General features: G+C 38.2%; 1 protein-coding gene and 1 long non-coding RNA gene across 9 annotated transcripts in view; both read right to left on the reverse strand.

The window, feature by feature from the left end:
- The window catches only part of UBE2D3 (ubiquitin conjugating enzyme E2 D3), a 29,208-nt gene extending 28,816 nt beyond the window's left edge, over positions 1-392 (reverse strand). Inside the window, exon 1 of one of the 2 annotated variants that reach the window (XM_060654537.2) lies at positions 262-392. The gene's annotated coding sequence lies outside the window, so the exon portion shown is untranslated. Of the gene's footprint in view, positions 1-51; positions 175-261 lie in introns of those variants that run through there. The other variant, XM_060654538.3, reaches the window with a different exon arrangement.
- A 3,500-nt stretch (positions 393-3,892) lies between these two features.
- LOC132692252 (uncharacterized) overlaps positions 3,893-26,775 on the reverse strand; it is a 43,921-nt gene continuing 21,038 nt past the window's right edge. For 2 of the 7 annotated variants that reach the window (XR_009616251.3, XR_009616252.3), the window contains exon 3: positions 20,582-21,034. This is a non-coding gene — a long non-coding RNA (uncharacterized LOC132692252). Of the gene's footprint in view, positions 4,024-20,581; positions 21,035-26,517; positions 26,622-26,775 lie in introns of those variants that run through there. The other 5 variants (XR_013555189.2, XR_013555188.2, XR_013555190.2 and 2 more) reach the window with 5 other exon arrangements.

Below are 26,775 nucleotides of genomic sequence, written 5' to 3' on the forward strand. Positions count from 1 at the left end.
TCCAGGGTTGAGTTTATCTATGCTACCCCCTTTTCCTTTTCGTAACAGCACCTTCTTACTAAACAGATCGGAGGTTGGACTGGGAGGGCGGGGGCCGGAGGCGGGTCATGGGCTGGGGGGAAGGGTGGACGAACGGCGGAAACCCTCAGACTCAGAGAAGCATCGAGAACCGGAAGGAGACCATGGGAAGAAGGTAATGGAAGCGGCAGCTGCGCGATTGAGCCCCACGCCCCTCCCAGCAGCGTCCCCCAATTTCCTCACTTGGTATTGAGGCGGCGGATCTCGCGAGAACCTCGTGGCTGGCTAACAGGAGCTATACCTCTGCAATGACTTAAGGGCAGTTTTGTGCGCGCTTCCTGCTGAGGGCCCGCCCCCAAATCCACAAATTCTCGCGAGAAGTAATAAGCGCCGGCTCGGGTTGGGGCGGGCCGTCGCCGGGAAGCACCGCCCCTGAGTGCTTATGCTGGTGGGAGGGAGAGGAAATGGAATTCCCCGGACTGGTTAGAGCGCGCGCCGACACATCCGTCTCTCACGCGCCCAATCAGGAATGTGCTGTGGGAGGTACCACGAACTAATCACTAGATAACTTTAGCCCAGGTTGACCCGGGCTTTTGAAGTTTTCGGGGAAGCAGGTGAGCAATATTTTACTCGCCTGCCCATCCGGGCCGGTTAACCAATGGGAGGAGGCACCTCTCAAAATGAAACAGTCATTTTAAATAGAACTAGGCGAACCGCTGATCAGCGCTCTCACGTGCCAAAATATAGCGCATTTCTGGCCTAGAGGATCAGTACCGAGAAGAGTGGACTCATACACTCGTTCCCAGAATGACAGCGGCCTAGAAATCAAACTCAACAGTGAATTGATTAACTTGGGGGATAGGGGCGGACTAGTTATTTGCCTTTCACCATCCGCCAAGGTTGAGGTAGGAAAATAGGCTTAATACCTTTTTCTTCCTCTTGCTGTGTTTTCAATTTCTAGAGCCACAGAGTTGCAAAACTCAAGAAATCAGTTTTGGGTCATAAAAACTCATTACTTAACTGAAATATCTGGTGGGGGAGGAGACACCTATGAGGGTAGGATCGGCCTGTTTTAATTTAGGTGTTGTAAAAGATAGAGAGGGTGGTTTTACTGTCTAGTGCATCCTTCGGTGAAGGGTAGTACATTAATTTTTAAAAGGAGTAAAGGTAAGAGCTGACGTGTTTTAAAGTTTTCCAACATTACTAAGTGAAGTGGATATTTAAACAATTTTTTTTAACGTTCATTTTTAAAAAAAAATTTTTTTTTTTAACGTTTATTTATTTTTGAGACAGAGACAGAGCGTGAACAGGGGAGGGGCAGAGAGAGAGGGAGACAGAGAATCTGAAACAGGCTCCAGGCTCTGAGCTGTCAGCACAGAGCCCCACTCGGGGCTTGAACTCACAGACTGCGAGATCATGACCTGAGCCGAAGTTGGGCACTTAACCGACCAAGCCACCCAGGCGCCCCAAACGTTCATTCATTTTTGAGAGAGAGCATGAGCGGGGAAGGGGAGAGAGAGGAGGACAGAGGGGGAGAGAGAACTGGAAGCAGGCTCCAGGCTCTGAGCTGTTGGTACAGAGCTGGAGGCTGGAGGCGGGGCTGGAACTCACCAACCATGAGATCATGACCTGAGCTGAAGTCCCACGTTTAACTGACTGAGCCACCCTGGGCGCCCCATGAAGTGGATATTTTAAAGAATTAATATAAATATAAACTTGGGGCGCTTGGGTGGTGCAGTCTCTTGATTTCCATTTGGGTCTTGATCTTGGAGTCGTGGGATGGCGCCTGTACAGAGCATGGTGCTTGCGTGGGACTGTCTCTCTCTTCTCTCCCCCTCTGCCCTTATCCCCTGCTCGTGCCCGCATGCACTCTCTCTTCGAAAGAAGAATCCAAAATGCTTTAAAAAATGTGTATGTATATAAACTCATTTTTAGAATATACTCAAGAAAAAAATCAAGTTCTTTCTTGTTACAATAAAGTATTACCTAATAAAAACTAAAGTAGGTCTGTGATGAATGAGCTAACTTATACTGTTTAAGTGACCAGAATGAGTGTCACTAGAGCAACTAGTGAAACAGTGCTTTTCAGACTAGTGTCTGTGTGAATCACCTAAGGATTTTGTTCAGAATGCAGGTTTTGATTTAGTAGGCCCTGGTGGGGCATGAGAGTCTACAGTTTTAACAAGCTCCCAGGTGATATAGATTATTCTGGGTAGAAGACATGAGTAGCAGAGTACTAAAGTGCTCATCATGTGGCTTATTTCCCTTCTCCCAGAATAATCTTCGTTCTCTGTTTTAACCAGCCTGATATGGTAGAAACACAGAATTAGGCAGTTGGGGTGGAGGGAGAAATCCAGGTTTGCATTCTTGCTCTATTCTGATTTGTGTGATACTGTGTGGCTACTTACCATCTTAGTTTCTTCAACACTGAACTATACATAATAATAGCTGTCCTTTTTCACAGGTTTATTGTGTGGTTCATATGTCATAATGTATGTGAAAGGGTACTGTAGACTACAATGCTGTGTAAATAGAAGTTATTAATGTAACCAGCCAGACATTAACTGGCCATAATATGAAACAAATGTACAAGAATAATCCTAAATATAGGTAATGTTTATGCAACATTTGTCTTGTGTCAGGGACTGTGCTTATTAACCTACTTTTACAAATAAACTGATGCACAGGGAGATTTACTATCCCAAGGTCACACAGCTAATAAATGGCAGAAGTAGAATTTGAACCCATGCAGTTAACTTCAGTGTGTTCATCAGGTGGAGTTTCATATTGTCTCTTATTTTAGAAAGTAGGATGGGGCGCCTGGGTAGCGCAGTCGGTTAAGAGTCCGACTTCAGCCAGGTCACGATCTCGCGGTCCGTGAGTTCGAGCCCCGCGTCGGGCTCTGGGCTGATGGCTCAGAGCCTGGAGCCTGTTTCCGATTCTGTGTCTCCCTCTCTCTCTGCCCCTCCCCCGTTCATGCTCTGTCTCTCTCTGTCCCAAAAATAAATAAAAAAAAACGTTGAAAAAAAAATTAAAAAAAAAAAAAGAAAGTAGGAGAGTAGGATGTTTTATATTTCTGCTTTCAGTGTCCTCTGAATCTAGTTTTATTTCACTTATTTCTCCCTCTGTTTTGTTCTTTCAGAAGCCAGTATACAAGAGTGGTAGGAAACATTCCTATTGACCCAAAGGGAACTCACAGTATCCAGGAGGTCCCTAAAGAAAAGTCCCAGATAAGCCAATTTGTATTACCCTGATCTAAACAAACTTCAGTATGAAAGTATAAAGGAACATGTTAATGCTCTGAATTAACAAAGCACAGCGGAGTGGGACAAATTTACTTTTTTTGTGACACAGACCATTTTGGCAGTCTGGCAAAGCCATTGACTCTTCTCAAAATAATATTTTTAAATGTATAAAGTAAAATTCATAGCAATAGTTGTAATGTGATATAAAGTATCTCATTCCTATTGGTGATACAGACATAGGTATAGCTATTTGCTGCTTACATTCAAAATTGAAGGAAACACTACATTTCAGTTCGAGATTAGTAAAAATAAAGCAGTAATTTTTTTTCCCCAACCGAGTTCACATACTTCCTATATTCTATCCATGAACTTCATGATAAAAAATTTTAGGTAAAGTCAAGTGGGCTTATTCCTGTTGGTAAGCCTTGAAAGGATTGTGAAATGTTAACATTCAATTATAACTTATATTCATAACAGTAGTGATTCATTAATCACTAAAATTCATTTAAAAAAGCTTAATTACTACCAGTATATTCTCATTAAGAATGCATGGAAGTATATAATAGGTTTAGGAAATAGTTTTATCCTATTCGTTGATTTTTTTTCTATGCATATAAACGTACCCTATGGAAAACTTACCTATCCAGATGACTCATTTCCCAAGCATTCTGGTAACTTAGGTTTTACTGTATCACTTTTATTTATTACACGCCTTTGCAAATAAGATGTGGTGGAAGAACTGCAAAATTAAAATAATAACCTACAATGAAATTAAAATACTGTGTAAATTTCTTAAAAATAAGTGTTAATAATAATTGTTACTTGAAGCACTATGTATGGGGTCTCTTAATTCATCATCTCATCAAATACCCATTATATAGATGAAACACTCAAGCTCATAAAATTATTAAGTAGTAGAGTCAGGATTTAATCCTTGTGTACTTCTGTACCCCCACCCCCACCCCCACCCCCGCCACAGGATTCCTGTGTGTCTTTTTAAACACATAAAAATTCCTTTGCAAACCTCCTTTATACTTAACCCCCAGTATATGTTGGCAGTTATACTCCAAGCATATGGCCCCTGATGTACATCTGAAGGGTCTCATGACTGAGGTTTTACTAAATAGTAATACATGACGTTTTCCTAACAACAACTAGCCCCTCAAGGTTCTGGAAACCTTGCTTCCAAAATTCCTTAGAGCCTTATGCTGTCCCTAACCCCTGCCCCATCTGAAGGTATATAACCAGTCACTCTTCACAGTCCCAGTGCAGCTCTTTCTGCCCTGTCCCTGTGCCTTAGTAAAGTCACCTTTTTGCACTAAAGACATCTTCAAGAATTCTTTCTTGGTTGTCAGCTCTGAACCTCACCATCACCCCAAAACCCCAAAACTAATATGTGAATGTATCATTGAAGCCACATAATTATAAAAACCTCAGTACCAGGGTTAATTAAAATTTATGTGTGAATAAATATATTTAATATAGATTGGTACATACGTTTATTATTGTTGAGTCTGTTTTCAGATTTTTGTAACTTTATCATGGAATTTTATAACGTGTTAGGGATACTGGCTCTAACACAGTGTATGCCATTTTATTAGCTTAATTAAATTGTAAATGTTGTAGTCCAGATTTTATATTCAGAATGTATGTTTACATATTCTGCTTGTAATAGGTGATTTGGAAACCAAGTCAACCAAATGTTACTTCATATTGTTCGCATAAAAATTAAATTACTCCTCTCTATACTTTGTCAGTTCAAAATCTCATTTTATGATCAAGACAAGTTGATGTGGTTTAGGGAACTGTTTTATGCTAAGAACATCATTTCGACCTTAAATTAAGATGGTGTTTGGAGTGCCTGGGTAGCTGAGTTGGTTAATGGCTCAAATCATGATCTCGCTGTTCATGAGTTTGAGCCCCACATCAGGCTCTGTGCAGAGCCAGGAGCCTGCTTCAGATTCTGTCTCCATGTCTTTCTGCCCCTCCCCCACTTGTGCACACTCTCTCTGTCTCTCTCTCTCAAATATAAGTAAATGTTAAATTTTTTTTTTTTTAAGCTGGTGTTTGGTACATACTAAACCATGCACAAATGTTTGAGCTAAAAATACATTTGAGCATTTTCACATAAAAACTTGTATACATGAATCTTCAGAGTAACATTATAATAGCTAAAAAGTGGACACGACCAAAAGTCCCACCAGCTGATAAATGGATAAATAAAATGTGGTATATCCTTGTTATGGAATAGTATTAATAAGAAAGAACACTTGGGGCGTTTGGTGGCTCAGTTGGTTAAGCGTCCAACTTCTCAGGTCATGATCTTACGGTTTGTGAGTTCAAGCCCCCCCACCCCCCACCATTGAGCTCTGTGCTGACAGCTTAGAGCCTAGAGCCTGCTTCAGATTCTGTCTCTCTCTCTACCCCTCCCTACTTGCTTTCATTCTCTCTCTCTCTCTCTCTCAAAAATAAATAAGTAGAAACATTAAAAAAAAGAACAAAATACCGATACATATTTCAACATGTGTCTTGAGGCTTGAAAATGTGAAGTGAAAAAACCCAGAAACAAAGGCAACATATTTTATCATTCCATTTATAGGAAATTGCTAGAAAAGGCAAAGAGAGACAAAGTAGATTACTGGCTGCAAGAGGCTAGGGGCAGGGGGGATGGGGAGTGACTGCTAAATGAGTATAGGGTCTTGGGGGGGAGGTGATGAAATATGTTGAAATTGGATAATGATCATGGTTATGCAACTCTATAGATACGCTACAACTCACGGAATTGTAGGCTTCAAAAGAATTTTATGGTATGTGAATTATTTCAATGTAGATTTTTAAAAAGAAATTAGACGGGCGTCTGGGTGGCTCAGTCGGTTAAATGTCTGTCTAACTCTTGATTTCAGCTCAGGTCATGATCTCAAGGTTTGTGAGTTCAAGCCTCACACTCTCAGTGTGGAGACTGCGTGGGATTCTTTCTCTCTTCTCTCTCTACCCCTCCCCTGCTTGTGCACATGCTCTCTCTCTCAATATAAATAAATAACGTTTTAAAAAATAATAAAAATATTAATTAGAACCAAATGTGAAATCACCCTGAAAGCTTATTACTAAATATTTTTCAATATCTCAGCATCTCTCAGATTACTGATGATAAATGAGATACAGTAGCCTTGTATAAGGTGAAAAACTTAGTCAACAAGCGGTTTTTCCTTCAATACAGTGTAATTTAGATTAGATTTTAATATAATAATAAGGCTTTGCTGTTAATTAGTTTTTAATTTGGTGGTATTTTCATCAATCTTATTTAATAAAACATAGTGATTAAAAATTAATTTATAATTAATTTTGTATTTCCTTGAAATACATTGTATTTCCTTGAAAATAAAACTTCATAATTATGGCGAGAAATTACAAATAGTCTAAATAGATAAAAATTTTTCTTTAAAATTTCAAATGAAATCAAGTTAGGTTGAAAATTGGGTAAATCGTCTAGATACAGATTTTGAGGATTAGGTAGTATCAAATGAGAACGCTAAAACAGTTTAGTAACAAGTTTGATGTCCTTATTGAAAGGAAACAATCCATGGATTGGGGAACATAGTACCCCCTCTTCTGAGGGGATTTTGGGCAGGAGCCAGTTTTACAAAGTATTAGAGCAGCAAGATGAAAATGGCATGATTGGCTAGGAGGTTGGGGATTTCCTTGTAAGGCTAACAGGTCCTGTGTTCTAGGGTAAGGTAAGCTAGAGCTAAAGCTGACTTGAAGGATTGTGATTGGCATGTGTTAGGTTTCCCTGACAGGTGTTTTTCGTAAATGCAGACTGGTTTAGGTTTACATTTGTGATGTGGTCTGGGCCACTGAGGTGGCCTCCATTTTGTGGATCCCAATACACAAATTGACTTTATCAGTAGTTAAAATATGTAATTTGAATTAATATTAACTTCCCAACAATAACTATAATCTTTGTTGCTTCAATAACAATGTAAAAAATCTAAAGGCAACAGGCGTTTTCGTAAATGCAGACTGGCTTAGGTTTACATTTGTGACGTGGGCCAGGCCACTTAGGTAGCCTCCATTTTGTGGGTCCCAGTATACAAATTACAAATTAACTTTATCAGTAATTAAAATATGTAATTTGAATTAATATTACTTCCCGACAATAACTATAATCTTTGTTGCTTCAATAACAATGTAAAAAATGCAAAGGAAACAGAGATAGAGTGTGATTTAGACCAGAAATGATCAGTGTTTACAGTATTGGATTTGATTATTTAAATAAATCTATGTGAGAATTCTTTAAGAAGTTAATACACTCTTATTAAAGAATTACGCTGTGCATAGTGGTTCTGATGGATCTGATCTATATCATATCTAAGTGACTTAATGGAGCCACTTATGTGAGACTTATAGGTTTTAATACACATTAATCTAGTACCTGTTGATTTTTTCATTGCACAGAAACAGTGACTTAACATGGCACTAAAAGAATGAAACTTATTAAGAAACATTTCACTACATCTAAAAAAAACCTTAAAGAATTTGGCTTATTTGGTGTTGAAGAAATGTGACAGTTTCAGAGATATCCCATCATCAAAGCATATTTAATCTCAAAAGTTAACAATAATGAGATTGGGCTTTACCATATACATACTTTGTAAGAGAACAGTATGAGACAGGTTTTCCATAGAAAAGTGGGAAGAAAAATGTCAAAGGCAAATTAAAACTATTCTTAAGGAAACAAGAAATAAGGATATTTTTTTTTTCTTTCTCCTCTTTGTTCAAACACTGTAAGATCTCCTGCCCTAGAGCACAGAATTCCAGCTACCACCATGGTGGTTCAGTTTTATACAACTTCATTGCCATTTCTGTACTTGCTAGCTTGAAATTTAGTCACTGTAACATTGTTCACATGATAGTACATTCTGCCTTCCAAAAGCCTTCTTATTTATAGCTTTAAAAAAACATCCATTTATAATATGGGACTGCTTTTGATGTAGGTTGAGGCAAAACCGAGACTCCTACAGTTTGTCAGTCAGTGATATTTGGATTTGACTGGGCCAAGTGGGGAGGTTTCTCCCTAAGTGAAGGTTTAGGCTGAAGAATGTTAATGCGATAGAGATCTATTGGCAAATTACTCCCATATTCCTGTTAACTTTTAAAAATATATTGAATGCCTATTATATGCAAGGCACTGAGCTAGATGTTGAAGATACATAGATGAAAGATCCAGATGTCACCTTTAAGAAAGTCTTTTAATTGGGGAGACCATTAAGGATCAGATAGTCACCATAATGTGATGACATAAATGCATGCATAGAGTAATTTTAATGTATCTAATTTAACTGGGGGTGCTCAGGGAAAATTTCTATATGTAAGAGAATTGTTTTTAAACAAAATCATAGCTGGGGGGGGGGGGGGGACAGAGGAAGTCACCTACACAGAGGGAACAATGCAAAGTCTCAGAGAACTTGACCTGGTAAGTTTTGAAAACTACAAGTTTGGCAAGTACTCTAAGGGGTTTGGGGAGGGCAGAGGAAAGAATGAATGAGAAGGGGGGGCGCCTGGGTGGCTCAGTCGGTTAAGCGTCCGACTTCGGCTCAGGTCATGATCTCGCAGTTTGTGAGTCTGAGCCCTGCGTCGGGCTCTGTGCTGACAGCTCAGAGCCTGGAGCCTGCTTTGGATTCTGTGTCTCGCTCACTCTCTGCCCCTCCCCTGCTCACAGTCTGTCTCTCTCTGTCTCAAAAATAAATAAAACATTAAAAAAAAAAAAAACCCTTAAAAAGAATGAGGAGACAAAACAGTTGAAAGATAAGGCTGGATATATTGAGTGCCTTAACATATCATGGTAATGAATTCAGATTCTATTCTGAAGGGTAAGGGATGGGAGAATTGAATTTTAACATAAAAAAGTCTTGGTCTTTTAATCACAAAAAAATAACTATGAGAGCAGTGTGAAATATGTAACTAAAGTTACATATTTGCTGCAATGGGGTGGAGAACTAGAGGCAAAGAGACCACTTGGGATGCTATTGAAATATCTAGATGAGATGTGATTGTGGGAAAGACCTAAAATAGAGTATTTGCAATAAGGACCCATAGTATATTTAGTGTGTTTACTGGGCAGAGCTTACCTAAAGAAAAAAAAATTTTTTTTGAGTTTCCTCCAGTTATCTTTATAACTCTTAATATGAACTCTTTATGCTCTTACCTCTTCATTAATCTTGAAACTAAAATTTATATACTAAATGTAGAGAAATATAAACTAATAAAATTAGTATCTATGTGCTGCTTGATTTTTTTTTCTTTTTACTTTTTGCAAAAATTGCTTCTTGAAACAGAAATACAGATCTGCCACAGTTTAGGTTCTTCTAAATTTGGCCTGTCTGTACTAACTGTTGTGTTCCGTATATGATGGCCAGTTTTCTCTACTAGACCTTTAAGAGATCTTGTTCATTCTTTCACTGATGTCATTTGACTTTCATATGGCCAGAAAGAAGCATTTATTACCTATTTCTGTTCTCATTTGCCTGAGACACAAGTGCTATTACACAGTATCAACAAGATCATAAATCTAAACACAGCACAGGCTCTGGAATCACATGGCAGTATTTAGTTATAAGTGGTAATCAGGGTGATTTGGACTATGATTATATTATAAAGTAATGAAATAAATCACAAAATGGGAAAAGTCTGGTAAAAAATTCAAAGATTCTAGTTTGAGAAAAACTGGTGTAGAGGTTATAAAAATCCCTTTGTCACATTTAAAGTCACATTTGTTGAGTCTGACTTTATGACTCTGAGTAAAGTCAAGAAATGCTAGACAGGTAGGACAGATAAATAACTTGACTTTAAAGTGAAAGGGGTGCTGGTTGGCTCAGTTGGTTAAGTGTCCAACTTGTGATTTTGGCTCAGGTCATGATCTCACTGTGAGTTCAAGCCTGGAGTTGGGCTCTGTGCTACAGTGGGGAGCCTGCTTGGGAGTCTCTCTCTGTCCCTCCCCTGCTTGCACACGAGCATTCTCTCTCTCTCTCTCTCAAAATAAATAAATAAACTTTTAAAAAGTTTAGGGAAAGTAAAAGGAGAAAGAAAGGGCTTAGGTACATTTTAAGGTTCATTCCTGTTCTGGAACTAAGAACACAATATGCAATAGGAAAGTAATTCTGTCTCCAGAATTACTATTAGGGCCATTCTCTAAATCCAACCTCTGTATATGTTTTATGTTACTATGAGAAAATATTCTATAGAGTTTCAAGTTGATATAGCAGGACTGATCTCTGCTCATCAAAATGAGGCATCCTACCTTTCTGTTTTGTTAGCAAGTAAGTCTCCTACCTTCAAGTAACAGGAGTTAGTTACTTCCTATAACTTAGGGCAAGAACTCAAACAGATCAGGAATAATTGGACTGAAGGTAAAATCATATTGAGTGGTTGAATGAAAGCTTTAGAAAGTTGGAGATTGGTAGCCAACGAATCTATATTTAACCTTAGATGTCACTGTATGGTTTGGGTTGGCTCTGGGACCCCCTTCTTTTCTTTTTTTTTTAGTGCCAGATTGGTTTACCCACATTTTTCTCCCCTGCTATTATCAATTGCTCCCTAACAAGCTTTCTTTTCCTATCCTCACTTGGGGAAGAATACAATCTTACGTTATCCTTTTTTTCCTTATACTTTTTTTCCTAAAGCAAGTATGCACCCTGTTAAGTTTTCATAATGGTTTTAATTCTGGTAATAAAATGTCAGTATTTATATATGATTATAAGCAAGTATGAAGATCAACAAGAGAGTAGTTGCAGTGATAAAGAACTCTTATTTGAACCTGGTTTCCTTCCTATCATCACTTCCAAGCCCCCACTCAATAGATCAGACTCAATAGAAAAAGTCACAAGATTCAACTGTACTTTAAAGGAAAATTAGAAATAGTTATTGTAATATTGTTGATACAACAAATTACTACAAATTTAGTGGCTTAAAAAAAGTTATCTTAGATATTTGGAGGTTAGAAGTCTGAAATGGGTCCTACTGTTCTAAAATCAAGGTATAAGCAGAGTTGGTTGCTTTCTTGAGATTCTGAGGCAGAATCTCTTTTCTTGCCCTTTCCACCTTCTAGAGGCTGCCGGCACCTTGGTTCATGGTTCCCTTCCATCTTCAAAGCCGGAAGTGGCTGGTTAGTCTTTTTCACATCACATTAATCTGACACACTTGTCTGCCTCCTTTCATTTATAAGGATCTTTATGATTATATTGGGCCTACATGGATAATCGAGGAAAATCTACCTACTTGAAGGCCAGATGATTAGCTACCTTAATTCCATCCACAACCTTAATTCCCCCTTGCTATATAACATAACATATTCAAAGGTTCCAGGGAAACTGGGATGTAAACATCTTCAGTGGGAGTAGAAGATCATGGGGAGGCATTATTCTGGCTACTACAACTATTTATAATTCTTTGGGTACTCAAGTTTAAAAGCAACTTTTCCCTTCCTTCCATCCATTCCTACTTTGTTCTTCTAAATATATTTGACTACTACTCAAAATCTGAAGTGTGAAATGGTACAGGAAGTTAAATATACTAAAGGTTAGGAACTTGTCAACTACATTTTGTCACTGATGACTCAATTTTATTGAGGTAGTGTTGACATAATTTATATTTAAGCGTGTTGTGAAGTGAATGGAAAATGAAAAAGTGCAGAGCATGGCCATGAGAAGAAATTAGAAGATAGAGTATTAGCTTAGAGTAACTCAGGGTCAAAGGAGGATATTTTTTTAGAATGGGAGAGGTTTGAGTATATTTATAGTCTGGAGGAAATCCTGAGAGAGATGAGATGTAGAACAGAGAGATTAATAGATGAAGTCATTTTCTTCACAAGAGATGACTGTGGGTCAAAAAATTGAGTACTTGATTTTGAACAATGGGTAAACATCAGAGTCTAGAGGGAAGAAGATTAGAATGGGTAAAAACAAAGATAATTTTAAATGGAAAGACGCAGGAAGTTAACCATTAATACTCAGTTTTCTCAACTTAATTGGAAGGAGGGCTTTATCCATTCATCTATTGATGAACACTCAGGTGCTTCCATATCTTAGCTATTGTATATAATGCTACAATAAACAGCATTGTGTAATCTTTTCAAATTAGTGTTTTTATTTTCCTGAGTAAATACCCAGAAGTGGAATTACTGCATCATATGGTATTTCTATTTTTAATTTTTGGAGAAATCTCCATACTGTTTTCCATAGTTGTTGTACCAATTTACATTCCCACCAAGAAAATGGTTCCCTGTGGTGCCTGGGTGGCTCTGTCAGTTAAGCATCCGACTCATGGTTTCAGCTGAGGTCATGATCTTGAGGTTCGTGAGTTCGAGTCCCACATCAGACTCTAAGTTGGCAGTGTGGAGTCTGTTTGGGATTCTCTCTCTACTTTCTCTCTGCCCGCCCCTCCCCCCCCCCCGCCACTCGCAGAGTACCAACAAGATTATAAACCTAAACCTGTCTCTCTCAAAATCAAATTAACTTTAAAAATCCTTAAAAAATTTAAAAAAAGAAATTCGTCCCCTTTTTTCCACATTTTTGCCAACGCTTAGTATTTCTTGTCTTTTTGATACTAGCCATTCTGACTGCTATGAGTTGATGTCTTACTGTGGTTTTGATTTGCATTTCCTTGATGATTATTGATGTTGATCATCTTTTCATATGTCTATTGGCCATCTGTATGTCTTCAGCAAAGTGCCTATTCAGGTCCTCTATTTTTAAATTTTATTATTATTATTACTATTATTATTATGTTGAATTGTTTGTGTTCTTTTTACATTTTGGATATTAACTCCTTCGCAGATATGTCCTTTACAAATATCTTCTCTCATTCAGTAGGTTGCCTTTTTGTCTTCTTGGTGGTTTCCTTTGCTTTACAAAAGCTTTTTAGTTTGATGTAGTACAAGTTGTTTATTTTTGCTTTTGTTTCTCTTGCCTGAGGAGACAGATCCAGAAAAATATTGTTTAAGTCCGAGTTTACTACCTATGGTTTCTTTTAGGAATTTTATGATTTCAGGTCTTATGTTTAGGTCTTTAATCCATTTTGCATTATTTTTGTGTATATTGTTAAGAAAGTGGTCCAGTTCCATTCTTTTGCATTTAACTGTCCAGGTTTCCCAACACCATTTATTGAAGAGACTATCTTTTCCCCAGTGTATATTTTTGCCTCCTTTGTTTTAGATTAATTAACCATATAAGCGTGGATTTATTTCTGGGCTCTATTCCTCTCTATTGATTCTCTGTGTTCATTTTTGTGCTAGTACCATATTCTTTTGATTATTATAGCTTTGTAGTACAGTTTGAAACTGGGATTGTGATACCTCTGGCTTTGTTCTTTTTTCTCAAGATTACTTTGGCTATTTGAGGTCTTTTGTGGTTACACCCAAATTTAAGGATTGTTTGTTCTAGTTCTGTAAAAAATACTGCTGGTATTTTGATAGAGATTTCATTGAATCTGTAGATTGCTTTGGAAAGTATGGGCATTTTAACAATATTAATTCTTCCAATCCATGAGCACAGAACATCTTTCTATTTATTTGTGCCTTATCCATATAATTTGCAGAGTACGCTTCTTTTATCTCCTTGGTTAAATTCATTCATAGGTATTTTATTCTTTTTTTTGATGCAGTTGTCAGTGGGATTGTTTTCTTAATTTGTCTTTCTCATGGTTTGTTCTAAGTGTATAGAAATGTGGCAGATTTCTGTATATTGTTTCTGTATCCAGCAACTTTACTGACTCCATTCATTAGTTCTAATAGCGTTTTGGTGAAGTCTTTAGGGTTTTCAATATGTAGTGTCAGGTCATCTGCAAATAGTGAAAGTTTTACTTCTTCCTTACCAATTTGGATACCTTTTATTTATTTTTCTTATCTGATTGCTGTGGCTAGGACTTGTAGTATTATGTTGAATAAATGTGGTGAGAGTGGACATCCTTGTCTTGTTGCTGATCTTAGAGGAACGCTTTTAGCCTTTCACTGCTGAATATGATGTTAGATGTGGATTTTTCCAATATGGCATTTATTTTGTTGATGTATGTTCTCTCTAAACTCACTTTGTTGAGAGTGTTTATAATGAATAGATGTTGAGTTTTGACCAGGGCTTTTTCTGCATTTTTTGAAATGATCATGATTTTTATCCTTCATATTGTTAATGTGGCATATCATGTTGATTGATTTGCAGGTATTGAACCTGTAATCCCCAACATAAATCCTACTTGATTGTGGTGAATGATCCTTTTAACATATTGTTGAATTTGGTTTGTTAAATTTTGTTGAGGATTTTTGCATCTATGTTCATTAGGAATATTGGTCTGTACTTCTTTTTTTGTAGTGTCTTTGGTTTTGTTACCAGGATAATTGTTGCTTCATAGAATAAATTTGGAAGCATTCAATCCTCATCTATATTTTGGAATAGTTTGAGAAGGATAGGCATCAGTTCTTTGAATGTTTCGTAGAATTCAGGGCACCTGGGTGGCTCAGTAGGTTAAGCGTCTGACTCTTGGTTTTGGCTCAGGTCATGATCTCACTGTTCATTAGTTTAAGCCCCACATCGGGCTCAGTGCCGACAGGGCAGAACCTGCTTGGGATTCTTTCTCTCCCTCTCCGCCCCTTCCCCACTCGTGTGCACGTGTGCGTATGTGCTGTCTCTCTTTCAAAATAAATAAATAAATAAACTTTAAATGTTTGGTAGAATTCACCTGTGAAGCCATTTGATCCTGGACTTTTGTTTGTTGGGAATTTTTTTTATTACTGATCCCATTTTCTTAGTAGTAATCAGATTTTCTCCTCCTTCAGTCTCAGGAGACTGTATGTTTCTAGTAATTTATCCATTTCTTCTAGGTTGTCCAATTTGTTGGCATATAATTTTTCATAGTAGTCTCAATCCTTTGTAGTTCTGTGGTGTCAGTTGAAACATCCCCTTTGTTTCTCATATTGAGTTCTTTCTCTTTTTTTCTTGATGAGTCTGGCTAAAGGTTTTTAGCTTTTCAGAGAACCAGCTCTTTCTTCTTTTTTAAAAAAAATTTTTTTTTTTGACATTTATTTATTTTTGAGACAGAGACAGAGCATGAATGGGGGAGGGTCAGAGAGAGAGGGAGACACAGAATCTGAAGCAGGCTCCAGGCTCTGAGCTGTCAGCACAGAGCCCGACGCGGGGCTCAAACTCACGGACCGCGAGATCATGACCTGAGCTGAAGTCAGACGCTTAACCAACTGAGCCACCCAGGCGCCCCCAGCTCTTTCTTTATAATTGATCTACTACCATTACTATGTGTTTGTTTTTACAAGTGGAATTTTTTCCTTTTACAATTTTCTTCTAGTTGTGGCCTTTTCTTATTTGCTTATGGAATTCCCTTTAACATTTCTTGTAAGGCTGGTTTAGTGGTGCTGAACTTTAACTTTTGTTTATCTGAGAAACTCTTTATCTCTCCTTCAATTCTGAATGATAACCTTGCCCAGTAGAGTCTTCATGGTTATAGGTTTTTTCCTTTGAGCACTTTGAATATATAGTGCTGCTCCCTTCTGGCCTGCAAATTTTTGCTGACAAGCCAAGTAATAGCCTTATGAGATTTCCCTGGTATGTAACTATTTGCTTTTCTCTTGCTGCTTTTAAGATTCTCTGTTTTTAATTTTGGACATTTTATTTATTTATTTGAGAGAGAGTGCATGCATGTGCCTGAGTGGGTGAGGAACAGAGGAAGAGGGAGACAGAGAATATTAAGCAGGCTCCATGCCAGCATATAGTCCAGTGCAGGGCTCAGTCTCATAACTCTGAGATCATGATCTGAGCTGACATCAAGAGTCAGACGCTTAACTTACTGAGCCACCCAGGTGTCCCAAATTTTGGACATTTTAATTATGTGTCTTGGTGTGGACTGCCTTGCGCTCACTTGTTTGAGGTTTTCTGTATAGCCTAGACCTGGGTGTCTGTTTTCATCCCCCTTAAACTTAAGGAGGCTTTCAGCTGTTGTTTTCTCAAATTGTTTTCTGCCCCTTTCTCTTTTTCTGGGGCCTGTATAATATGAATGTTAGTGTACTTGATGTTGTCCTAGAAGTCCATTAACCTATCTTTTTTTTTTTTTTTTTTCCTTAAATCTCTTTTGTTTTTACTGTTCGGCTTGGGTGCTTTCCATTACTCTGTCTTCCAGATCACTGATCCATTTTTCTGTATTCTCTAATCTGCTGTTGATTTCCTCTAGTGTATTTTTCATTTCAGTTATTGTATTCTTTAGCTCTGATTGATTTTTTTGAAGTTTTTGTTAAAGTTCTCACTGAGCTCATATACTTCTCTCAAATCTGGTTAGCATCTTTATGAGCATTATTTTGAACTCTTTATCAGATAGATTCCTTATCTCTATTTTGTTTAGTTCTCTTTCTCAGGTTTTGCCTTATTCTTTTGTTTGGAACATATTCCTCTATCTCCTGATCTTGAAAGTAGTGGCCTTATGTTGAAGGTGTCCTGTGGGGCCCAGTAGCACAATCCTCTCTGGTCACCAGAACCAGGTAATCCAAGGATGTCTCCTCTGTGGACTGCATTCACCCTCCTGTTGTGACTTGGCATGACTGCCGCAGGCATGCTAGTGGGCAGGTCTGGCCTCCAGCCTAGCTGGCTGCAGTGATTAGCCATGACTACTTATGGGTGTACTGGTGGGTAGGGGTGGACCCCTGTGCAGTTATGAGATCTGGCTGTAGTGGGTGTGCTGGTAGATAGGGTTAGTTCCAGTGTAGAAGTCTAAGAGTCTCACCTCCACCTTTGGTGGGCATGCTGGTGGGTGGGGCTAGCACTCCACCTCCCTGGGGCAGAAGTTGCTCTGGAAGGGCATTGGTAGTTGGTGGAGCATGTGACTTGACCTAGGGGTTGTGAGTTCAAGCCCCATGTTGGGTATAGAGTTACCCAAATAAAATCTTAAAAACCAACCACAAACCAACCAACCAATTAACAAACCCCAAAAAACAACTGAGGCTGCTTGCCAGATGTGGTGCAGATTGGACCGGACAGGTCTGTAGGGAAATGCTGGGGAGGAGCAAGTAGTTTTCTCAGGACAGATGGAGAGTATCAGAACTGGCTCACACAACCGTCTGTCCAGCTAAGCGGAAAGAGGGCAAGAAAAATGGTGCCCACCAGTACTGCCCTGCCCCTCCAGAACACCCTAAAATTAGATTTCCTTCATGTATAACCCAGGTGCTTTCCAAACTGCTGCCCCTGTGCTGGGTCTCAGACTAAGTGATCTAGTGCTCTGGCCTTATGAGTGGCGTCTTTGTTTCTTATTGCCTTCTGGCTCTCTTAGAGTTATGGTGGTCCTACTGATCTTCAAAGGCAGATTTTATGGGGATTTATCTTCCCTGTGCAGGTCCCCACAGCCAGAGGTGCCTGATGTGGAGCCTGATCTCTTCGTTCCTTAGAGAGGAACTCCTATGATATCTTATGATATCCCTCCTACTTGTGGGTTGCCAGGCCAGGGGTTTTGGTTCTTGACTGAGTCTCTGCTCCTCCTACTGTAATGAATGTGGCTTTTTCTTTATATCAGTAGCTGTGGAAAAGTTGTTCTGCTAGTCTTCAGGTCGTTTTCAGAGTGAGTTATATTAAATGTAGTTGCAGTGTGGGTGTGTCTGGCGGGGGTGGGGGGTGGAGGTGAGCTCAGGATCCTTCTGTTCTTCCATCTTCCTTGCAATCGGTACCTTTCTTAGTGTAAAATCAATAGCAGTTCTCAAAAATTAATACTTCCACCTCAAGAAACTCAGATGACAGAATAAATGTTTATGTGCCACATGAGAGGGAGTGCAGAAAGAAGCGAGAGTGCATTTTATTTATTATTTTTATTCCTTTAGATATTTTTTGTTTTTGAGGGAGAGAGAAAGCACAAGCCAGGGAAGGGCAGAGAGAGAGAGAGAGAGAGAGAGAGAGAATCTGAAGCAGACTCCAGGCTCTCTGAGCTGTCAGTACAGAGCTGGACGAGGGGCTGGAACCCACAAACCATCATAAGATCATAACCTGAGCTGAAGTTGGACCCTTAACTGACCGAAACACCCGGTGCCCCATAAAAGAATCATTTTAAATTTAATCAAGATCCGTTTGGCAGATATTTATTGAGCAACTGCTATGCATTAGCTTCTGGCCTTAGCTTGTAGAAAACTTAAGAGGTGATTTTCATACTTTTTCCCCTCAGGAGCCCTTAAGTCTATAAAACAAAGAAGCTGCCTGACTTGGAGGCTGGAGCCTTGCCTACTGAGGATCTTTATCATTTTCCCCGCATTTCCAATCCTCACACCCACTCAGGATACCTCAGATGGTTCTGTGAGTATCCCTCCCTAGTGTTCACTAAACAGAATCTGAAAAACCAATTGTCTAATAAATATTAATACCAAAGCCTCACTATAATAGTTATGAGAAATAAATAATATAAAATATAGCAGAGATAAGTATAAAATGTGTAAAGAAGTGTAAAGTATAAAGATGAAGAGAATCTGGCTTAACAGCAGACATGTGATAAAAACATGAGCATTTCAGTTGCTCAGCATCTCAGTATAAGCCAGCAATGTGGTCAGGGCTTGCCTAAAGAACCTATACAGTTTTACTCCCAAAGATAGAAATGTATTGTCCAGCACAAAGCAGTTGCCTTTTCCTCATCTTCATTGGCCAGACCAGTTTTAAAAATTTTTATGGGGGCGCCTGGGTGGCTTAGTCGGTTAAGCGTCCAACTTGGGCTCAGGTCATGATCTTGCGGTTCGTGAGTTTCAGCTCTGTGTCAGGCTCTGCTGACAGCTCAGAGCCTGGAACCTGCTTCAGATTCTGTGTCTCCCTCTTTCTCTGCCCCTCCCCTGCTCACGCTCAGCTCACAGCTGTCTCTGGCTGTCAAAAATAAATAAATGTTAAAAAAAATTAAAAAAAAATTTCTTATAGCTTTATTGAAATATAATTGACATACAGTATATCACATATATTTAAAGTACACAATTTGGTAATTTGACATATGTATACACCCATGAAACAATCACCAAAATCAAGATAATAAACATATGCCTCACTACAAGTGTCTGTGTAGTCCTTTGTAAACCCTTTCTGTTCCCCCAACCCAACTCCTCTTCCTTGCACCCACTTGAAGCCAATGATCATTTTGTCCTATAGCTTAGTTGGCATTTTCTATAATTTTATTTAAATAGAATCAAACGGCATGCCCTCCGTGACTTTTTTCACTCAGCATAATTATTTTGAGATTTACCTATGTTGTGTCACTCAACAGTTTTTTGTTTTTTACTACTGAGTAGTATTCTTTGTATGGATATGCCTCAATTTCTATATCCATTCACCCATCGGTGGACATTCTGGTTGTTTCCAGTTTTTGTATATAACAAATACTCTTGTATAAGTGTTTGTATGGACATAGGTTTTCTTTTTGGCAAATAGGTAGGAATGGAATAGGTGGATTATGATAGGTATACATTTACCTTTTTAAGAAACTGCCAAGCTGTTTTCCAAGTGGTTGTACCATTTTACATTCTCACTAGTTATATACTGAGAATTCCAATTCCCCCTGACCTGTTATGACCAGTCTTTTTAATCAGCCATTCTAATAGGTATGTAGTGGTATAGCTCATTGTTATTTTAATTTGCATTTACCTAGTGACTAATGATGTTCAGCATCTTTTCATGTGCTGTTTTGCTGTCTATATTTCTTCCTTGAGGAAATGTCTCTATTTTTTCCCATTGTTTATGGAGTTCCTTTTGTTTGTGTTTATTTACAAGTGACAAATTAAACATTTACAGCTGGCTCAGAAGATTTTAAAGAGTAATAAAGTCATAACAAGGTATCATATACATGGAGGAATATGAAAAAGGCATGAAGGATTCAACTCATATTAGCTATTGCCTAAGTCACTTCCAAAACTAAGAGTGCAGAAAGCAGTATATGCTAGAGCTGGCTTATACTGCTTTATGAGTACATTTAAACATTTTTAGGGGCGCCTGGGTGGCTCAGTCGGTTAAGCGTCCGACTTCAGCTCAGGTCACGATCTCACGGTACGTGAGTTCGAGCCCCGCGTCGGGCTCTGGGCCGATGGCTCAGAGCCTGGAGCCTGCTTCCGATTCTGTGTCTCCCTCTCTCTCTGCCCCTCCCCTGTTCATGCTCTGTCTCTCTCTGTCTTAAAAATAAATAAACGTTAAAAAAAAAAAAAAAAAATTTTTAGAAATTTTGCAGGCTGTTAAACACAGCCTTTATGAAGAATTAACTATGTAAGCTGACAATTATGTTAAAATCCAATATATAAGAATAATAAATATTCAAAATTCATTTCCTCATTTTACTATTATCCATGTTTTTGTGGTTATGGTGATCATATCCGTATTATAGAAATATTATAGTTTGATAATATATACCTTCTTCTAATTCTGTGTTCTGTGATGTCCTGTGGTAGCCTGAAATGAGCCACAGTGGGATATTTACCCCAAGAAATTTGCAAACACCATAATCAAAGCTTTTTTTTTTTTTCTTTCCTGGTGAGCTAGTTGTCAAACATTTACTAGGTCACCTGTAATGACAAGGACCTTCAAACTGCACTGGGTTACTGTCCACGATGAATAATTGAAGCCTTAGTCACATGGAGAACTCACCTTTGTGAAGCACTTAATTCCTTAAGAACAGATTGATATTTTTGCTGCAGGATAAAGCTTACCGATTTTCCTTGCTGCTCTGTTTTTTTTTGTTGTTGTTGCTTTTTTCACTTCCAGATTTGGGCATGCCAAAATCTACTGGATAAGAGAGGATGCCAATACATTATTTCTGTAGTCCCAAGTAAAAAATACAAAATATTTTATTTGGAGTAGAACTAGAAGGGCTGTTAAATACAGAAAACTGTAATGGGCAAAAAAAAGCAGGAAAGGCAAACAGCTCTGTATAACCAAATTTATACTCATGTAAGAATAGGGGAAACTAAACAAAAATGAGAGGGAACAAATGAGGATGTAAGAGGAATGTTTGGTCTAAACCCCCAATCAGCTTTCTAATGGTGGACAAAGCATTTTTTTAAAGTCTATAAACTTACTGAAGATGTTGGATGTTATTGGAAATGTAAAGTTACAGATTCAGTAACATACTACAGAAATCCAGAGATAATCAAATTATGGGGGACAAATTCCTGGGGCACAACATAAAGCTACTGTTATGGTTGAGTGTCCATTACAATTTAATTTTAAAAACAATTAGGAGAAACTAAGGATTTCAGAAGGAACAGAAACCATCTTAAAAGTTCACAGTCTAAATTAAAGGCATATACATATGACTTTCAGTAAGACATTTGTTATGTCTCACATGAAATTCAAATTGAAGTTAAAGTGTTTGCCTGACATGAAAAGATGCTCAACATCGCTCCTCATCAGGGAAATACAAATCAAAACCACACTCAGACATCCCCTCATGCCAGTCAGAGTGGCCAAAATGAACAAATCAGGAGACTATAGATGCTGGAGAGGATGTGGAGAAATGGGAACCCTCTTGCACTGTTGGTGGGAATGCAAACTGGTGCAGCCACTCTGGAAAACAGTGTGGAGGTTCCTCAAAAAATTAAAAATAAACCTACCCTATGACCTAACAATAGCACTGCTAGGAATTTACCCAAGGGATACAGGAGTACTGATGCATAGGGGCACTTGTACCCCAATGTTTATAGCAGCACTCTCAACAATAGCCAAATTATGGAAAGAGCCTAAATGTCCATCAACTGATGAATGGATAAAGAAATTGTGGTTTATATACACAATGGAGTACTACGTGGCAATGAGAAAGAATGAAATATGGCCCTTTGTAGCAACGTGGATGGAACTGGAGAGTGTGATGCTAAGTGAAATAAGCCATATAGAGAAAGACAGATACCATATGTTTTCACTCTTATGTGGATCCTGAGAAACTTAACAGAAACCCATGGGGGAGGGGAAGGAAAAAAAAAACAAAAAAAAGAGGTTAGAGTGGGAGAGAGCCAAAGCATAAGAGACTGTTAAAAACTGAGCACAAACTGAGGGTTGCTGGGGGATGGGAGGGAGGGGAGGGTGGGTGATGGGTATTGAGGAGGGCACCTTTTGGGATGAGCACTGGGTGTTGTATGGAAACCAATCTGACAGTAAATTTCATATATTGAAAAAAAAATAAAGTGCCTGGATTTTAGTAAGGTACAGTACCTTAAAGTACTAATAGTGATAAAGATTTAGAGTGATACACACTGAAGAATAGCAGTTTGGTATTAAAATTGGAAGGAACAAATAATCCTTAAACCAGGCAGTACCCCAGGTAATCACTTTACTAATAAACTGGACAAAAATAAATGGAACTTTTATCAAACCAGCAGGTACATGCTTTATTTTTTTTAATAAATTAAAATTAAATTAAAAATGAGGTGCCTGGGTGGCTCAGTTGGTTAAGTGTCTGACTCTTGATTTTGCCTGGGGTCATGATCTCTGGGTTCCTGAATCCGCAGCCTGCCTAGGGCTCTGTGCCAGGTCAGCGCAGAGCCTGTTAGGATTTTCTCCCTTTTTCTCTGCCCCTACCCTGTTTGTACTCTCTTCTCTCCCAAAATAAACACATAAACTAAAAAAAAAAAATGAGGAAATACATATTCCCAAGGAGATATCTTCTTTCTCTATCCCCAAACTTAAAATTTTATAAAGGAAATTGAGTAATCTCACATGAAAATACCTAAGAATATTTGAAATTAATAGATACAATAGAGAAGTGCCTGCTAAACATTTCCACAATTAAAAAGAAATAAATCACTGTTTTTTCCCTCGTCCTGATTCCCAAAATCAGTTCCTCTTTTTTTTTTTTAAGTTGATTTATTTTGAGAGAGAGAGAGGAAGGGGGTGTAGAGGGGCAGAAGGAGAGAATCCCAAGCAGTCTCCTCACTGTCGGCGCAGAGCCTGACACACAGCTTGATCCCAAACTGAGATCACGGTCTGAGCGGAGATCAAGAGTTAGATGCCTAACTGACTGAGCCACCCAGGCACCCCATCAGTTCCTCTTTTAACTGACTTATGTAAGTGATTCCATTTTCTAGTCACCAGGATTCACTATACTTGAATAATCTTTTTCTTTCACTCTTCTCTTTCCTTATCAGTCTCCACTTTTATTTCTTCAGATCTTCAAATGCATATTACACCTTAAATTTTATAATATGCATTTTAAAAGGTTTTTATCATCATTATATTTGTATAACCACTCTGTGAGTTAAGCAAAAGTTATTAACATTTCATCATTCTATTAAAGGCCTCCAAGGTGACTGGCATGTAAATAAGCAGAATCACACAGGTTAAATGACTTGCCCAAGTTGACAGGACCAGTAATTACAAGTCCTGTGATTCTAATGTCAACATTCTTTTCATTACACCATGATGTCTCTCATCAACAGCTCATATTTGGTCCATTACTAAAGATTCCTAGTGGGTTTCTCTGCCTGTATTCTTTCTTCTTCAGTCTATCTTGCATGTCACTACCGTATTGAACACAGTTTTTATGAAAAGATACCACAATAGGGGTAGCTCAGTCAGTTGAGTGTCTGACTTCCGCTCAGGTCATGATCTCATGGTTTGTGAGTTTGAGCCTCGCTGTGGGCCCTGTGCTGACAGCTCAGAGCCTGGAGCCTGCTTCAGATTCTGTGTCTCCCTCTCTCTCTCTGCCCCTCCTCTGCTCACACTCTGTGTCTCTCTCTCCCTCAAAAATAAAAAAAAATTAAAAAAAATTTTAAAGATACCACAATAAAGAAATTTCCAATGGTTTCCTATTATATAGAGAATAAAAGTCAGACCTTTATCCCTGCTTTCATACATCAAGTCTCTTAATCAAACTGGGCTCATGTTCCTTCAAATATCCTTCTAACTTTCCTGAGACTATGCCTTTGCTTCTAGCAGTGTTTCCCTTGAGTTACAAATCCCTGAGTAATAGTTATTACAGGGGACTTGGACATAATGATGTGTCTGTTTTTCTTATATATTTATTTATAGTTTATATGCTAAACATGTATGACTAGTACCTTGTGTGTTTTGATAGAGAGGGGGCAGGAGCATCCAGTAAAATTTTTGACATTAAAAATGTCACAAGTCACCAAGGACTTGGTGTGTCTGGTTGGCTCAGTTGGTGGAGCAGGGAGCATATGACTCTTCATATCGGGGTTGTGAGTTTGAGCTTCACATTGGGTGTAGAGATTACTTTAAAAAAAATGAGTCGTCTGCAGTTCCACTTCTAATAATAAAGAACTAGGTGGGTTTTGATTATGCTTTAGCTGAGAATAACTAGCAACTAGAAAAGTGGGCCAAGAAAAAGAAAACCACATTTCTTTAAAGGCACTAAAAAGCTACCAAACTGGTGAAGATTGCAGGGCCAAGATCTAGGAGAGGGAGACACATCGGAGAGATACTTGAGTATTTAGGGCTCCCTTTCTGCTAGAGACATCTGACTCTATCAAAAGCAACTGAGAAAGTGAACACAGATTTTTGCAAACTCACAGGCCCAGGAGGGGGCAGGGAGGTTGAAAACTGGAGTTTAGGGCTCACAAGGAAGAAATAAACACCTCAGTCTTTCAGCTGAGGGTAGACTTTCACAGTGGGTAGACTTAGTAGTCAGTTATATGGAGTTGAGGACAAAATTAGGGAATTGGACAAAGTTCAGAAGAAAATATGCAGATAGATTTACAGAGACAAAAGGAAGAAAATGTGTAAATTTTTAAAGGTGGAAGAGACTTACAGTGTAGAATTTTAAAAAGTCTAATATAGTTGAGACCCAGAAGGAAAGGAATGAGAGACCATAAAAAAGTGATACTTGAAGAGATGTCTAAAATAAGTAAAAGGCATCATGCCTCAGATTTAAGCAGCACTATAAACCTTAAGCAAGAAAAAGGCAAGGAAAATCACACCTAAGCACATCATCGTAAAATTGTTGAAAACCAAAGAGGAAAAATTTACGCATCCAGAGGAAAAAGACAAATTACTTTATCAAAACGAATGACAGTAAGACAGCTGCTTTGCAACCAAAATGATGCTATCTTTAGAGTACCAAAGGAAAATACTGTCAACTTAGAATTTACATTCAAACAATATAACTTTCAAATAGGCAAAATAAAGTTTTTTCAAACAAACAGAAATTGAGAATTTGACACCAGCATTTCTGCCCTGTGAAAAAGAGTGGACTTTGGGCAGAGAGAAATGATCTCAGATAGCCACTCTCACATTCTGGAAGAGATGAAGAGCAATGAAAAGGAAAAATACATAGGTAAATCCCAATAAATAGTAAGTTTACAAAACAATGCTAATATATCATGTTGTTAAAAACATACAGATTTAAAACATAATAACACAGTAATTGAGAGGCAAAGGAAAATAGTCTTAAAGTGGTCTAAGGTAATCACATTGTCTAGGAAGTGGAAAAAGTACTAATATATACTAGGCTTTTAAAAGTCATGGATGCACATTCTCATTTCTAGAGTAACTAAGAATATTAAAAGAACATAAAACCACAAAAAATCAAAAGAAAAAGATGAAATAGAAAAAACACTTGAACAATCCCAAAGAAAGTACAGAAAAAAGAACAAAGAATAGGTGAGACAAAAAACAGCAGGATGGCAGCTTTAAAGCCTGTATATAATAATTATACTAAATGTAAATTGATTATCCCAATTAAAAGACAAAGACTTGGATTTATAAAGGTACACTTTTAACCTGTTTTCAAGAGACAAATCTTAAATATGAGAATGCAGAAAAGCTTAAAGTAAAAAGGTATATCATGCAAAAACTAATAAAGATTGTGCGGCTATGCTAAATCCAAGTAGATTTTAGACAAGAAGCAATTCAAGAGATAAAAAGTTCATGTGTCCAGGGGCGCCTGGCTGGCTCAGTCAATAGAACATAGGACTCTTGATCTCGGGGTTGTGAGTTCAAGCCCCATGTTGGGCATGGTGCCTACTTAATTAAAAAAAAAAAAAAGTTCATGTGTCCAAGAGTCCTAATAGGAAACAAATGATACATTCAGGAGCATTTAAAGAAGGTTTATTTACAAAGGGACTAATTACAAATGTGTGTGTGTAGCGTATAAGAGAATTACAAGAATGGGTTCCAAGAGACAGAAGAACTTAATCAGAGTCTGGAGGGAGAGAGAATTGTGAAGAGTTCACTGTGAGACGAGTAATGACCTGTGGTCAAAGTATAAATCCAGTTCAAGGTAACCTCTAGTGGAGGGGAAGAAAAGATATGCTCACCTCACTCTTTTCCACTAAGCAATCTCTTCCCATCAGTTACAAACTCATCATGGGGTGGTGTAAATCAGCTCTGGAACCATAAACATTATTAGCACCCTAGAATTCTTCATATATGGTAGGGGAGAAAAGAAGTTACAAAACATAATCATAGTCTCTTAAAACCTGCTTTTTTAAGCTGGTCATGAGGCCTAGATTCATAAACATAGCTGTTTTCTTTCACCATCCATTCTTTTTTTTTTTTTACTTTTTTTTTTTAAT

This window comes from Panthera onca, chromosome B1 (assembly GCF_046562875.1).
Source record: "Panthera onca isolate mPanOnc1 chromosome B1, mPanOnc1 haplotype 2, whole genome shotgun sequence".
In the NCBI taxonomy this organism is placed as follows: domain Eukaryota; kingdom Metazoa; phylum Chordata; class Mammalia; order Carnivora; family Felidae; genus Panthera; species Panthera onca.